Source organism: Scyliorhinus canicula, chromosome 16, assembly GCF_902713615.1.
Source record: "Scyliorhinus canicula chromosome 16, sScyCan1.1, whole genome shotgun sequence".
Classification (NCBI taxonomy): Eukaryota; Metazoa; Chordata; class Chondrichthyes; order Carcharhiniformes; family Scyliorhinidae; genus Scyliorhinus; species Scyliorhinus canicula.
In genome coordinates this window covers 83,966,099-83,983,132 of record NC_052161.1, presented here as the reverse complement: position 1 = coordinate 83,983,132, position 17,034 = coordinate 83,966,099, and positions in this window count along the sequence as shown.

Genomic DNA, 17,034 nt, shown 5'->3' with positions numbered 1-17,034 from the left:
GCTGGCCTAAAAAGGGTGATGGCTAGTCAGCAGTGGGGGAGGGGTGGGGGGGGAAGACGCAGAAAGCCCCCCGACCAGGCTGATTACATGGAATGTCAGAGGGTTGACTGGGCCGGTCAAGAGAGCTCACGTCTTTGCGCATTTGAGAGGGCTGAAGCGCTCGTGGCAATGCTACATGAGACACACCTAAAGGTTATAGACCAGACGAGATTGAGAAAGGGGTGGGTTGGCCAAGTATTCCACTCAGGGCTGGACTCAAAGACCAGAGGGCTAGCGATCTTTGTCAATAAACGAGTGGCATTCGTGGCAGGGAGAATCGTGTCAGACAATGGAGGTGGGATGGGAGAGGGAAGCTGAAGAGGGTGCGGATGGTACTCGTGAGCATTTATGCTCCAAATTTGGACAATGTGGAATTTATGAGGTGGGTTTTAGGTAAGATCCCAGACCTAGAGTCACATAACCTGATTATGGGAGGAGACTTTAACACAGTCATTGATCCGGAATTGGACCGGTCAAAATCCAGGACAGGGAGGAGGCCAGCTGCAGCAAAGGAATTGGAGGGGTTTATGGAGCAGAAGGGGGGAGTAGACATGTGGAGGTTTGCACGGCCTAGGTATACTCTCGCATTGACTTTCTCCCATGTCCACTCTCGCATTGACTTTTTTGTTCTGAGCAGGGCGCTAATACCGGGGGTGGTGGATACTGAGTACTCGGCAATTGCAGTGTTGGATCATGCCCCAAATTGGGTGGATCTACGGGTTAGTGTGGAGAGTGGGCAACGCCCGCTGTGGAGACTGGATGTGGGTTGTAAGCGGACAAAGTGATCTGTGGGCGTGTTAACAATCCATCCAGAACTACCTGGAAACAAATGATGTGGAGATGCCGGCGTTGGACTGGGGTGAGCACAGTAAGAAGTCTTACAGCACCAGGTTAAAGTCCAACAGGTTTGTTTCAAACACGAGCTTTCGGAGCGCAGAGCGCAGAAGGAGCTGCGCTCTGAAAGCTAGTGTTTGAAACAAACCTGTTGGACTTTAACCTGGTGTTGTAAGACTTCTTACTGGAAACAAATGATACAGGGGAGGTCTCTGCAGCGACGGTCTGGGAAGCTTTGAAGGCAGTGGTCAGAGGGGAATTAATCTCGATATGGGCCCACGGAGAAAAGGCAGAATGGGCTGAGAGGGATAGGTTAGTGGAGGAGAGACTCCAGGTGGACAGGAGATACTCGGAGGCCCCGGACGCGGGGATAGTGAGGGAGCGGCGGAAGTTACAGGCAGAGTTTGGGCTGTTGACCACAGGGAAAGCAGTGGAACAGTTGACGAAGGCAAGGGGGGCGATTTATGAGTACGGGGAAAAGGCAAGCAGAATGTTGGCGCACCAGCTCAGGAAAAGGGAGGCGGACAGGGAGATAGGGAAAGTAAAGAGTAGAGGTGGGAATACTGACCGGGACCCAGTGGGGGCGAATGAGGTGTTTAAGGACTTTTATAGTAAGTTATATGAGTCGGAACCCCCGGCTGGGGTGGAGTCAATGAGGCAGTTTTTGGATCAGTTGAGGTTTCCGAGGGTGGAGGAGGACCTGGTGGAAGGGCTGGGAGCCCCAATTGAGATGGAGGAAATAACCGAGGGGCAGGAGAGCATGCAGTCGGGCAAGGCCCCGGGGCCTGATGGTTACCCGGTCGAATTCTATAAGAAATTTTCAGAGATATTGAGCCCACTGCTGGTGAGGACATTTAACGAAGTAAGAGAGAAGAGAGTCTTCGCCCCAACAATGTTGCAGGCCTCGATTTCATTGATCCTGAAACGGGAGAAGGATCCAGATTAATGCGGGTCATACAGGCCAATCTCCTTACTGAATGTGGACGCCAAACTGCTGGCTAAGATTCTGGCCACAAGGAAAGAGGATTGTGTCCCGGGGGTGATAAGGGAAGTCCAGACGGGATTTGTAAAGGGCAGGCAACTCAAGGCCAATGTCCGAAGGCTTTTAAATGTTATTATGATGCCCTCAGAAGAAGAGGAGGTGGAGGTGGTGGTAGCAATGGATGCAGAGAATGCTTTTGATTGGGTGGACTGGAATTACCTGTGGGAGGCACTGGGAAGGTTTTGGTTTGGTGAGGGCTTTATTGACTCTGTGCCGTTGCTCTATCAGGCACCAGTAGCGAGTGTGCGTATGAACCGGCTGAGGTCGGGGTATTTTAAACTGCACTGAGGGACGAGGCAAGGGTGCCCCCTCTCCCCGCTAATGTTTGCTATGGCCATAGAGCTATTGGCCATGGCGTTAAGAGCCTCTCCGAACTGGAAAGAGCTGGTTCGAGGGGGGAGGTGGAGCACTGGGTCTCGCTTTACGCAGATGACCTGCTCTTGTATATTTCGGACCTGTTGGAGGGGATGGGGACAGTAATACGAATCCTGAGAATTTGGCAATTTTTTGGGGTATAAATTGAACATGGGGAAAAGTGAGATGTTTGTGATCCAGGCAAGAGGACAGGGGAAGAGACTGGGAGAGCTGTTGCTTAGAATGGTAGGAAGGAGCTTTCGGTATTTGGGAATCTAGGTGGCCCGGGAATGGGAGGCACTGCACAAGTTAAACCTATCCCGGCTGGTAAAACAAATGGAAGGGGACTTTAATAGATGAGACATGCTCCCGCTATCACTGGCGGGGAGGGTACAGACCGTGAAAATGACGGTCCTCCCCAGATTTCTGTTTGTTTTTCAGTGCCTCTCCATCTTCATCCCAAAGGCCTTTTTTAAACGGGTGAATAATGTTATTTTGGGCTTTGTGTGGGTGGGTAAAGCCCCGCGAGTGAAGAAAGTGTTGCTGGAGCGCAGTCGGGGGGAGGGTGGGTTGGCGCTGCCGAACTTCTGCAACTGGGCGGCTGATATAGCCATGATTAGGAAGTGGGTTGTGGGGGTGGGGTCGGTGTGGGAGTGAATGGAGACGGCGTCATGTAAAGACACATGTTTGGGAGCACTGATAACAGCACCTCTCCCGTTCTCGCCGGCCCAATACTCCACAAGTCCGGTGGTGGTGGCGGCTCTGAGAATCTGGGGGCAATGGAGGAGATATAAGAGAGTGGAGGGAACATCGGTTTGGACCCCGATTTATAATAACCTTCGGTTTGTACCAGGTAGGCTGGATGGTGGGTTCCGGAGATGGCAGAGGGCAGGAATTGAGAGGATGGGAGATCTATTTATAGATGGGAGTTTCCCCAGCTTGAAAGCCTTGGAGGATAAATTTGAACTGCCAGCAGGGAATGGGTTTAGGTATCTGCAAGTACGAGACTCCTTGAGAAAACAGGTTCCGGCCTTCCCGCTGCTGCCACCACGGGGGATACAGGACAGAGTGGTCTCCAGTACCGGGGTGGGAGAGGGGAAGGTTTTAGATATCTACCAGGAGTTGTGGGATGCGAAGGAAACTCCAGTGGAGGAGTTTCAGGGCAAGTGGGAGGATGAGCTAGGAGGAGAGATAGAGGCGGGTCTATGGGCGGATGCCCTAAGCAGAGTTAATACCTCCTCATCATGTGCCAGGCTCAGCCTGATACAATTCAAGGTAGTCCCGTGGGCACACATGACGGTGGCCAGGATCAGCACGTTTTTCAGGGGTAGAGGATAGGTGTGCGAGGTGCGCGGGAAGCCCAGCAAACCATGTCCACATGTTTTGGGCATGCCCGAAGCTTAGAGGGTTCTGGCAGGGTTTCGTTAAGGCAACGTCCACTGTACTCAAAACACGGGTAGTCCCGAGCCCGGAGGTGTCGGTCTTTGGTGTGTCAGACAATCCAGGAGTTCAGGGGGCAAAAGAGGCCGACGTATTGGCCTTTGCCTCCCTGGTAGCCCGGACATGGATCCTTTTAATGTGGTCGGATTCAAAGCCCCTGAGTGTGGAGACCTGGGTTAGTGACATGGCTGGGTTTCTCAGTCTCGAGAAAATAAAGTTTGCCGTAAGAGGGTTAATGTTAGGGTTCACCCGGAGGTGGCAGCCGTTCGTCGACTTTCTTGGTGAAAATTAAAAATGTCAGCAGCAGCAGAATTTCAATGGACGGGGAAGGGGGGGGGGGTGTTGTTGTTTTATGGTTGGGGTGTGTGAAGATTGGGATGGGGTGGAAATGTTTATTGTACCATGTTTATCTCATTATTATTATAAAATCTTGCAAATACAAATATTTTTCAAAAAAATAAATGAATACGTCCCTAGGGCCTGATGGGATCGACCCCAGAATACTAAGGGACGCAAGGGAGGAAATTTCTGAGGCCTTGACTGACATCTTGGTGTCCTCACTGACTACAGTGAGGTCCCAGAGGACTGGAGAATAGCTTAATGTGATTCCGCTGTTTAAGAAAGTTACCAAGGACAATCCAGGAAATTACAGGTGAGCCTTATGTCAGTGGGAGGGAAATTATTGGAAATGATTCTTCAAGACAGGATTTACTCACATTTGGAAGCAAGTGGACTTATTAGCAAGAGATAGCGTGGTTTTGTGAAGGGGAGGTCGTCTCTCACTAACTTCGAGGAAGTGACAAAGGTGATTGATGAGGGGAGGGCGATGGACGTTGTATACATGGACTTCAATAAGACCTTTGACAATGTACATCTTGCAGACTGGTACAGAAGGTGAAGTCACACGGGATCAGAGGTGAGCTGGCAAGGTGGATACAAAAGTGACTCGGTCATAGAAGGCAGAGTAGCAATGGAAGGGTGCTTTTCTCAATGGAGGGCTGTGAGTAGTGGTGTTCCACAGGGATCAGTGCTGGGACCTTTGCTGTTCGTAGTATATATAAATGCTTTGGAGGAAAATGTAACTGGTCTGATTAGTAAGTTTGCGGACGACAATGATTGGTGGAGTTGCGGATATTAAAGAGGACTGTTAGAGGATACAGCAGGATATAGATTGGTTGAAGACTTGGGCGGAGAGATGGCAGATGGAGTTTAATCCAGGCAAATGTGAGGTGATGCATTTTGGAAAGTCTAATACAGGTGGGAAATATACAGTAAATGGCAGAACCCTTAAGAGCATTGACAGAGAGATCTGGGTGTACTGGTCCACAGGTCACTGAAAGTGGCAATTCAGGTGGAGAAGGTAGTCAAGAAGGCATACGGCATACTGGCCTTCATTGGCCGGGGCATTGAGTATAAGAATTGGCAAGTCATGTTGCTTCTTTACAGAACCTTAGTTTGGCCACACTTTGAATATTGTGCTCAATTCTGGTCGCCACACTACCAGAAGAATGTGGAGGCTTTGGAGAAGGTACAGAAGAAATTTACCAGGATGTTGCCTGGTATGGAGGGCATTAGCTATGAGGAGAGGTTGAATAAACTTGGTTTGTTCTCACTGGAACGAAGGAGGTTGAAGGGCAACCTGATCGAGGTCGACAATATTATGAGTGGCATAGACAGAGTGGATAGTCAGAAGCTGTTTTCCAGGGTGGAAGAGTCAATTACGAGAGGACGTAGGTTTAAGGTGCGTGGGGCAAAGTTTAGAGGAGATGTCTGAGGGAAGTATTTTTACACAGAGGGTAGTGGGTGCCTGGAACTCGCTGCCAGAGGAGGTGGTGGAAGCAGGGACGATAGTGACGTTTAAGGGACATCTTGACAAATACATGAATAGGATGGGAATAGAGGGATATGGACCCAGGAAGTGTAGAAAGTTTTAGGGGAGACGGGTAGCATGGTCAGCGCAGGCTCGGAGGGCTGAAGGGCCTGTTCCTGTGCTGTACTGTTTTGTTGTTCTTTGTTCTTAAGAGAGAGCTAGACAGAAGAGAAAGCTTGACAGAGAGAGAGAACGTGACAGAGAGAGAAAGAGAGCTGGACAAAGAGAGAGAGAGCTAGACAAAGAGAGAGAGCAAAACAGAGGAGAGAGAGCTAGACAGAGAGAGAGGGTTCGACAGAGAGAAAGAGAGAGCTAGACAGAGAGAGAGAGAGCTAGATGGAGAGAGAGAGCTAGACAGAGGGAGAGCTAGACAGAGAGAGAGAGAGAGCTAGACAGAGAGAGAGAGCTAGACAGAGAGAGAGAGCTAGACAGAGAGAGAGAGCTAGACAGAGAGAGTGCTAGACAGAGAGAGAGAGCTAGACAGAGAGAGAGAGCTAGACAGAGAGAGAGAGCTAGACAGAGTGAGTGCTAGACGGACAGAGAGAGCTAAATGGCGAGAGAGAGAGCTAGACAGAGAGAGCTAGACAGAGAGAGCTAGACAGAGAGAGAGAGCTAGACAGAGAGAGAGCTAGACAGAGAGAGAGAGAGAGCTAGACAGAGAGAGAGAGCTAGACAGAGAGAGCTAGACAGAGAGAGAGAGCTAGACAGAGAGAGAGCTAAACAGAGAGAGAGCTAGACAGAGAGAGGGAGCTAGAGAGAGGGAGAGGGTTCGACAGACAGAAAGAGAGAGCTAGACAGTGAGAGAGAGAGAGAGCTAGACGGAGAGAGAGAGCTAGACAGAGAGAGAGAGAGCTAGACAGAGAGAGAGAGCTAGACAGAGAGAGAGCTAGATAGTGAGAGGGAGCTAGAGAGAGGGAGACGGTTCGACAGAGAGAAAGAGAGATCTAGACAGTGAGAGAGAGAGAGCTAGACGGAGAGAGCTAGACGGAGAGAGAGAGCTAGACAGAGAGAGAGAGCTAGACAGAGAGAGAGCTCGACAGAGAGAGAGCTAGACAGAGAGAGAGAGCTAGACAGAGAGAGAGAGCTAGACAGAGAGAGAGAGAGAGCTAGACGGAGAGTGAGTGCTAGACAGAGAGAGAGAGCTAGACAGAGAGAGAGCTCGACAGAGAGAGAGCGCGACAGAGAGAGAGCGCGACAGAGAGAGAGGGTTCGACAGAGAGAAAGAGAGAGCTAGACAGTGAGAGTGAGAGAGAGCTAGACGGAGAGTGAGTGCTAGACAGAGAGAGAGAGCTAGACAGAGAGAGAGCAAGACAGAGAGCTAGACAGAGAGAGAGAGCTAGACAGAGAGACCGAGAGAGCTAGAAAGAGAGAGAGAGCTAGACAGAGAGAGAGAGAGCTAGAAAAAGAGAGAGAGAGAGCTAGAAAGAGAGAGAGAGCTAGAAAGAGAGAGAGAGCTAGAAAGAGAGAGAGAGCTAAAACAGAGAGAGAAACTAGACAAAGAGAGAGCTAGACAGACAGAGAGGGTTCGACAGAGAGAAAGAGAGAGCTAGACAGTGAGAGAGAGAGAGAGCTAGACAGAGAGAGAGAGCTAGACAGAGAGAGCTAGACAGAGAGAGAGCTAGACAGAGAGAGAGGGTTCGACAGAGAGAAAGAGAGAGCTAGACAGTGAGAGAGAGAGAGAGCTAGACAGAGAGAGAGAGCTAGACGGAGAGATAGAGAGAGCTAGACAGAGAGAGAGCTAGACAGAGAGAGAGAGAGCTAGACAGAGAGATGGAGAGGCCTAGACAGAGATAGAGCTAGACAGAGAGATAGAGAGAGCTAGACAGAGAGAGGGTTAGAGAGAGAGAGAGAGAGAGAGAGATCTAGACAGAGAGAGCTAGAGGGAGCTAGACAGAGAGAGATAGACAGACAGAGAGAGAGAGAGATAGACAGACAGAGAGAGAGAGATAGAAATAGAGATAGACATAGAGAGAGACAGAGAGAGAGCTAAACAGAGAAAGAGCAAGAGGGAGAGAGCTAGAGAAAGTGAGATAGAGAGAGCTAACGATCTAGAGAGAAAAGGCCAGAGATCTCTAGAGAGAGAGAGAGAGAGAGTGCTAAAGAGAGAGGGCTGGAGAGTGGGCTGGAGTGATAGAGAGAGCTAGAGAGAAAGAGAACTGGAGAGAGAGAAAAAAAGAGCTAAGAGTGGCCAACGTACATGCCAATTATTCTGAGAGAGAGAGAGGGAAGACAGCCTGCTTTGAAGGACAGTGCTCACTCACAGCACACACGCAAACAAAACACTGCAATCAGGGACATTGACCCCCGGCTGGACTTTCTCTGTTGACGGCCACGTCACTTGTTCAGCTATGTTTACTGTTCATTTGAGTACTGGTGGAGGATAGAGCCCAGTTCAGGCCTCAGAGTCAGGATATAGGGTTTGATACAGAGTAATGCCACCTGCTCCAATCAGACACTCCCAGGATAGGTACAGCACGGGGTTCGATACAGGGTACAACTTCCTCCACCATGCTGATTTTCCCAAAGTCGCACTTAGTCACATTTTCCCATAATTGGGAGAGGGCACATTGAATATTCCGGGAATTGTTTACGAAGCTGAGGCAAGTCCGTGCGGTCATTCACTGCATTTAGGGAACTGTCTGTATCCATTCCTGGTTTCTCTGTTTCACTTTCAGGATTAACCCCGTGTCCTCAATGTTATGTTTGTATACTATGATATTAAATGAATCTGTGCATGGCAGAATATCTAGTTCAAGACTAGTTATTTAATGTTGAATAAACTGTGGGTAAACTAAACTATTGCTAACCAAACAGTGGATCTTTTAACCATGCTACTAACAGCTTCTGTACTCTGACAGGACTGGCTCTGTCTGGTTCCAGTGTCCTGTTCCTCTTGCATGACACCTAGTGGTCGGAGGCTATATACACTTGTCATATATGTTACTGCATATCATTACATTCCCTTTCCTTGAGATTTTTAAACATACTACACATCATTTCTGTAAGCAATACATGATATGAATAACAATGTACTTTACATAATTCACAGTGCGCAACTACTGTGCCACCCATATGTTCCGTAGCTCTGTGGAACATGGAATATCTTGGATGCAGGTATAATGCCAAGGGGCATGTGAAGAAGGCAACATCTGTCAAAAGGAGTATGTGCAGAACTTGGTACTTTCTTCATCAAGCTTGAGCTGCCAGAATCTCTGCGATGCATCGAGTTTGGTAAAATATTTTGCACCAGACATTTCGCTTGTGATCTCTTCCCGCTTTGGAATTTGGTAATGCTCCCCTTTAATGTTTGAGTTCAAATCCTTGAGATCCATGCAAATCCTGAGATTGTTATTCTTCTTTTTCACACAGACCTTTGAGTTGACCCAGCTGTCAGCTCTTCTATTTTCCTTATGACTCCAAATTGTGTCATCCTGTTTAACTATGCCTTGAGTCGGTCATGCAATGGTGTTGCAACTCTTTGAGGACCATGTATCACCAGTTGAGCATCCCCACTTACTTGTATTTTACATGTGAAAAGCAGGACGCTGAAGCTTTTGAAGATTTTTGTGCAATGGACTTCACTGAGCCACTGTGTGTTCTCAGTGCAATCAGTGCTATAAACTCTTCGCACCAATTCCAGTGCTTCACACATTTCACCATCCAATAATGATTCACGACATTCAGCAACAACTGAGACTTCAGATTGGGCACTCTTTTTTTACTTGCATGTCTAATCGCACATACCCGAAGTGTAAATCTTCTTACCATTGTAGTCTTTAAGTAAGACCGGGTTATTTTGACTTCTCGGCTTCAGCTGCATGGTCTTAATATCACTTATACTGATGAGGTTTGCCTTCGCACCAGTATCTAGTTTAATAGTAATTAGCAATCGACTGACAATCAAAGATACAGTCCATTGTCCCATGTTACTGCTGCAACATCACTTCCTTTCTTTAAAATTATTTTTATAAGGGTATTTGTAGTTTTCATAATAATAACAATAACAGCAACATAAACATTTCCATCCCCATCCCATTCTTCACACCCCCACCAATAAAGCAATAGTCTAGCCCCCCCCCCCCCCCCCCCCCCCCCCCCTTTGGATTTCTGCTTCTGCTGACATTTTAATTTTCTCCGAGAAAGTCGACAAACGGCTGCCACCTCCGGGTGAACCCTAACATTGACCCTCTTAAGGCGAACTTTATTTTCTCGACACTGAGAAACCCAGCCACGTCACTAACCCAGGTCTTTAATTTCTGGGGCTTCGAGTCCCTCCACATTAACAGGATCCGTCTCCAGGCTACCAGGGAGGCAAAGGCCAAAACGTCAGCCTCTCTCGCCCCCTGGACTCCCGATTCTTCCGACAAACCAAAGATCGCTATCTCTGCACTCGGCACCACCCGTGTTTTAAGTACCGTGGACAGAGCCTGAGCGAACCCCTGCCAAAACCCACATGCCCAAAACATATGGACATAATTTGACGGTCTTCCTGTGCACCTCGCACACCTATCTTCTACCCCGAAAAACTTACTCATCCGGGCCACCATCATGTGTGCCGGGTGGACTACCTTAAATTGTACCAGGCTAAGCCTGGCACATGGGGAGGATGTGTTAACCCTGCTTAGGGCATCCGCCCCCAGATCCACCTCTATCTCTTCCCCAAGCTCATCTTCCCACTTGCCCTTTAGGTCCTTTATTGGGGTTCCTCCGACTCCATAAGTTTTTTGCAGATATCTGATACCTTCCCCTCTCCCACTCAGGTTCTGGAAACTACCCTGTCCTGTATACCCCGTGGTGGAGGAGCGGGAAGGCTGGAACCTGCCTTCTCAAATAATTCTGTAACTGCAGATATCTAAACCCATTCCCTGCTGGCAATTCAAATTTCTCCTCCAAAGCTTTCAAGCTGGGGAAGCTCCCATCTATAAATAGATTTCCCATCCTCCGAATTCCTGTTCTCTGCCATCTCGGAACCCACCATCCAGTCTGCCCAGTACAGACCGATGGTTATTGTAGATCGGGGTCCATACCGATACTCCCTCCACTCTCTTGTATCTCCTCCACTGCCCCCAGATTCTCAGAGCCACTACAACAGGACCTGTGGAGTATCGGGCTGGCGAGAATGGCAAAGGTGCCGTTATCAGTGCCCCCAAACTTGTGTTTGTGTTTCTACATGATGCCACCTCCACTTGCTCCCACACCGACCACCACCCCCCACTACCCACTTCCCATGGCTATATTGGCCGCCCAGTCGTAGTTACAAACGTTCAGCAGCACCAACCCAGCGCCCCCCAACTACACCCAAACACTACTTTCTTTACTTGCGGGGTTTTGCCTGCCTCCAAACCCCAAAATCACCTTATTCACTCGTTTAAAAAAGGCCCTCAGGATGAAGATGGGGAGGACCGTCATTTTCACGGTCTGTACCCTCCCCGCCAGTGATGGCGGGACCATGTCCCATCTCTTAAAGTCCTCTTCCATTTGGTCTAGCCAGGACAGGTTTAACTTGTGCAGTGTCTCCCATTCCCGGGCCACCTGGATTCCCAAATACCGAAAGCTCTTTCCTACCATTCTAAACGGCAGCTCTCCCAGTCTCTTCTCCTGTCCTCTCACCTGGATCGCGAACATCTTGCATTTCTCAATGTTCAATTTATATCCTGAAAACTTGCCAAATTCCCCTATGATCTACATAATTGCCCCCATCCCCCCGAACGGGTCTGAGATGTACAAGAGCAAGTCATCCGCGTAAAGCAAGATCCGATGCTTCACCCCTCCCGAACCAGCCGAGAGGCTCTTAACGCCATGGCCAGTGGCTCTATGTCCAGAGCAAACAGCAACAGGGAGAGGGGGCACCCTTGTCTTGTCCCTCGGTGTAGTTTAAAATAACCCAACCTCAACCTCCGGGTGCTCCGGTTTCCTCCCACAGTCCAAAGATGTGCGGGTTAGGTGGATTGGCCATGCTAAAATTGCCCGTAGTGTCCTAAAAAGTAAGGTTAAGGGGGGGGGGGGTTGTTGGGTTACGGGTATAGGGTGGATACGTGGGTTTGAGTGGGGTGATCATTGCTCGGCACAACATCGAGGGCCGAAGGGCCTGTTCTGTGCTGTACTGTTCTATTCTATGTAACCGGTTGGTACGCACACTCGCTACAGGCACCTGGTAGAGCAACTGCACCCAGTCAATAAAGTCCTCACCAAACCCAAACCTTCCTAGTGCCTCCCACAGGCACTCCCACTCCACCTGATCAAAAGCTTTCACCGCATTCATCGCGACCCACGCCTCCATCTCTCCTCCTTCTGAGGGCATCATAATAACATTTAGGAGCCTTCTGACATTGGCCGTGAGTTACCTGCCTTTTACAAATCCTGTCTGGTCTTCCCCTATCACCCCCAGGACACAATCGTCTTTCCTTGTGGCCCACATCCAGCCTCCATAGCGGGCGTTGTCCTCTCTCCATACTGACCCGTAGATCCACCCAATGTGGGGCATGATCCGATATTGCGATTGCTGAATACTCGGCATCTGCCACCCCTGGGATTAGCACCCTACTCAGAACAAAGAAGTCCATCCAGGAGTATACCTTGTGGACATGGGAGAAAAAAGGAAACTCCTTAACACTTGGCCGTGCAAACCTCCATGGGTCTACTCCCCCCCCCCCCCTCCCCCCATCTGTTCCATAAACCCCTTCAATTACTTTGCCGTGGCTGGCCTCCTCCCTGTCCTGGATTTTGATCGGTCCAATTACGGATCAATAACTGTGTTGAAATCTCCCCCCATAATCAGGTTATGTGACTCTAGGTCTGGGATCTTACCTAATACCCGTCTCATAAATTCCACATCATCCCAGTTTGGAGCATATGCATTCACGAGTAATCAGAATCGCAACCTTAAAGTCCAACCCTGAGTGGAATACCTGACCAACCCACCCCTTTCTCTACTCTAGTCTGATCTGTAACCTTTAGGTGTGTCTCTTGTAACATTGCCACGTCCGCCTTCAGTCCCCTCAAATGTGCCAACATGCGAGCCCTCTTGACCGGCCCAGTTAGCTCTCTAACATCTCAAGTAATCAGCCAGGTCGGGAGAGCAACCCCACCCCGCCGACTAGCTATCACCCTTTTTAGGCCAGCACCCAGCACGCGTCACCCTCGGGCATCCGCCATTCTCAACCTCCCACTTGTCCCCTAGTAACAGTTCCTCCAACCCATGCTGCGTCTGCCCAATGGGACAATTTCTATCCAGATGCCTCGCTATTTCTTCCTTGATGATAGATTCCAGCATCTTCCCTACTACCGAAGTTAAGCTCACTTAGGTAATTTCCTGCTCTCTGCCTACCTCCTTTTTTAAACAGTGGTGTCACGTTTGCTAATTTCCAATCCACCGGGACAACCCCAGAGTCTAGTGTATTTTGGTAAATCATCACTAGTGCATCTGCAATTTCCCTAGCCATCTCTTTTAGCACTCTGGGATGCATTCCATCAGGGCCAGGAGACTTGTCTATCTTTAGCCCCATTAGCTTGCCCATCACTACCTCCTTAGTGATAACAATCCTCTCAAGGTCCTCACCTGCCATAGCCTCATTTCTATCCGTCACTGGCATGTTATTTGTGTCTTCCACAGTGAAGACCACCCAAAAAACCTGTTCAGTTCCTCAGCCATTTCCTCATCTCCCATTATTAAAACTCCCTTCTCATCCTCTAAAGGACTAATATTTACCTTAGCCACTCTTTTTTGTTTTATATATTTGTAAAAACGTTTACTGTCTGTTTTTATATTCTGAGCAAGTTTACTCTCATACTCTATCTTACTCTTCTTTATAGCTTTTTAGTAGTTTTCTGTTGCCCCCTAAAGATTTCCCAGTCCTCTAGTCTCCCGCTAATCTTTGCCAAGTCGTGGTAGAAGCTGAAGATTTTCCTCGGGCGGTGTGCGGTCATCCGAATCAGGGTCCTGAGACTCCAGCCAAGATGGCGGATCCCACGGGTTGCATATGGCTGGGGGTGGGCAAGATGGCGGTGCCCACACATCGCACGCGGTCCCTGGGGAACAAGATGGCGGCACCTGGGGCCCGCACGTGTCTCGGGAAATAGAAGATGACGGCACCCACGGGCCGCATGTGGCCTGCGGAGAGAGTTGTGGCGGCGGGCCCGGTTCGCCCCCGGAGACAGCGACGACCGCCTGGACCTGGCATACCGCCACAAAATGCTCCTTTTTGCCACAGCCTTTGCAAATAGAGGAGGAGGCCGGGCAGCGTTGCTGGGGGTGCTTGGCTTGCCTGCAAAAATAACATTCGGGGCCCTCCGGGGTTGCCTGGCAGCTGCGCGGCACAAGCTTGTGGGGGGATGGGGGATGCATCAGGGTTGGCTGCGGGTGGGTTCCACGCTGCCCATGGGGCTGCCGTGCGGTTGGGGACACACGCGTGGGCATTGCGGGAGGCCACATTAGGGAGCTAGCGAGGGCCGTGCCTCTTTGAGGCCTAGTGTCTCTTTCTCCAGCAGCCGCTGACGGATTTGGGAGGACAGCGTACCTGCAACGAATGTGTCCCGGATTAAAAATTCGGTGTGGTCATTGGCTGAAACTTGCGGACAGTCACAGTTCCTACCTAGTACAAGAAGTGCGCGGTTGAATTCGTCCAGCGATTCCCCGGGATTTGCCGCCTCGTAGCTAGCAGATGTCGGGCGTAAACCTGATTTACTGGACGAATGTAGTGATCTTCCATCGCGGCCTCACAATCGTCCGCATCCTCGATGAGGGTGTAGATCTCTGGGCTCACCCTCGAGTGAAGAACTTGCAGTTTCTTGTAGTCATGGCCCTCCTGAGGTACTCGTCGAAGCACGCCAGCCAGTGCTTGAAGGTTGCCGCTGAGTTTGCCGCATGGGGACTAAGGTGTAGACACTCTGGCTTGGTTCAGAGCTCCATTCTTCAAAATCTAGTCCAATAAAGTGATGCTCGATCAATGACTCCAGAAGCGAGATTGGATGACAATAGAAGGCTTTATTGGATTAGATGTTTCCCCCAGCAGAGCAGGTACAGAATGCAGCAGCTAGGGAGACACAGACTCTTATACTCCGCCTCACTGGGCGGAACCAGCAGGCAGGCTTCACCAATGATCTTACAGCATCAACCTAGGTACAGTAATACCTCTAATACTGACTACCACACACAGCATCAAATTTCTTACTGTCTTTCTCTTGCTCATAAGCGAATGTATTATATATTTCAATCACCTACGGGCCTGCTACCGCGAGCAACAACACAATTTTTCTCTCGTCCAGCTGTACCTGCAACCCAATAGCTGAGACATTCAGCCCTTGAGAGAGAGAGAACGAGAGCTGGAGAGAGAGCGAGAGCTGGAGAGAGAGCGAGAGCTGGAGAGAGAGCGAGAGCTGGAGAGAGAGCGAGAGCTGGAGAGAGAGCTAGAGAGAGGGTGAGCTAGAGAGAGAGCTGGAGAGAGAGAACTGGTTAGTGGAGAGCTCGATCCTCCCCCTCAAGATCTTGTCATTTTTGATCTTGCACCCATGCGTCTTGTTAAACATGAAGGCAACCCACCATTGGCCATTGAGGAGAGGGAATCTCCTGCCGGCCAGGTAATGCCTCCAATGTTGCACAGCTTCCACAATGGCTTGGGCCTCCTTTTGACAGAAGAGTGCCAAATTTCGTAGGCATGGAGGGTGCGGGAAAAGAAAGCCACGGGTCTGCCCGCCTGGTTGAGGGTGGCGACCAGAGCTACGTCTAATGCATCGCTCTCGACCTGAATGGGGAGGGTCTCGTAAACTGCATGCATTGTGGCCTTGGTGATATCCGCCTTGATGTGGTTGAAGGCCTGGCAGGCCTCAGCCGTCACGGGGAAAACTGTGGACTTGATGAATGGGTGGGCCTTGTCCGCATAATTAGGGACCCACTGGGCGTAATATGAGAAAAACCCCAGGCATTTTTTCAGGGCCTTGGGACAGTGGGGGAGGGGGAGTTCCAGGAGGGGGGCGCATGCGGTTGGGGTCGGGCCCAAGGACTCCATTTTCCACTATGTAGCCAAGGATAGCTAAGCGGTTAGTGCGGAACCGTTCCTTATTGTCGGTGAAGTTAAGGAGTTTGGCGGTATGGAGGTATTTTTGATGGTTTGCGTCGTGGTCCTGCTGATCCTGGCTGCAGATGGTGACATTATCTAGGTATGGGAAGGTTGCCCGCAGCCCGAAAAGGTCAACCATTTGGTCCATCTCTCGCTGGAAGACCGAGACCCCATTCGTGACGCCTAAGGGAACTCTAAGGAAATGATAGAGGCGGCCATCTGCTTCGAACACAGCGGTCCTCCGTGCAGATGGGGAGCTGGTGGTAGGCGGACTTTTAAGTCAACTGTAGAGAAGACTCGATACTGCGCAATCTGATTGACCATGTCAGATATGCGTGGGAGGAAGTACACGTCGAGCTGCGTGTATAGGTTGATGGTCTAGCTGTAGTCAACAACCATCCTGCGCTTCTCCCCAGTCTTCACTACCACTACTTGAGCTCTCCAGGGGCTGTTGCTGGCCTCGATGATCCCCTTCCGCAGAAGCCATTGGACCTCCAACTTGATAAAGGTCCTGTCCTGGGCACTGTACCGTCTGCTCCTAGTGCCGACGGGCTTACAGTCCGGGGTGAGGTACGCAAACAGGGAGGGTGGATCGACCTTAAGGGTCGTGAGGCCACAGATGGTGAGCGGGGCAGGGGTCCGCCGAATTTCAGAGTAAGGCTTTGGATGTGGCATTGAAAGTCAAGACCTAGTAACAAGGCAGCGCAGAGGTGGGGGAGGACGTAGAGCCGGAGGCTGCTGTACTCTACGCCCTGGATAGTAAGGGTCGGGCGACGCAGTACCCCCAGATTTGCACGGAATGAGATCCGGAAGCCAGGGAGATTTTCTAGGTGATGGGGTGTACCAGGAGGGAGCAGCGCCTTACCGTAGTGGGGCGGATGAAACTCTCTGTGCCCCCGGAGTCAAAGAGGCAGGTCGTTTCGTGCCCGTTGATCTTTACCGTCGTCGTAGCGGTCGCGAGGTTGCGGGTCCGAGACTGGTCAAGGGTGATGGAGGCGAGCTGCAGGAGGTGTTGGGAGGTCCCGGGCTGATCAGCGGTGGCGGAGATACCGGCAGGCTGTGAACGGTTCGGCGAACAGGGGTCCTGAGGCGCAGTCCAAGATGGTGCCGAAGATGGCGGCACCCACGGGTCGCACATGGCTTGTGGTGGATCACGCGTAGGGGGTGTAGTGATGCCGGGCCTGGAAACAGAGGTGACTGATCGGGCCTGGCAAACGGAAACAAAGTGGCCCTTCTTCCCGCACCCGTTGCAGGTTGCGCTCCGCGCCGGGCAGCACTGCCTGGGAGGTTTGCTCTGGCCACAAAAATAACATTTGGGCCCTCCAGGGTTTGCCGCCTGCTGCGCGGCGCAGGCTTGCGGTGTACCCGAGTCGGTAGCTGGTGGGGCCCATGATGCCCAT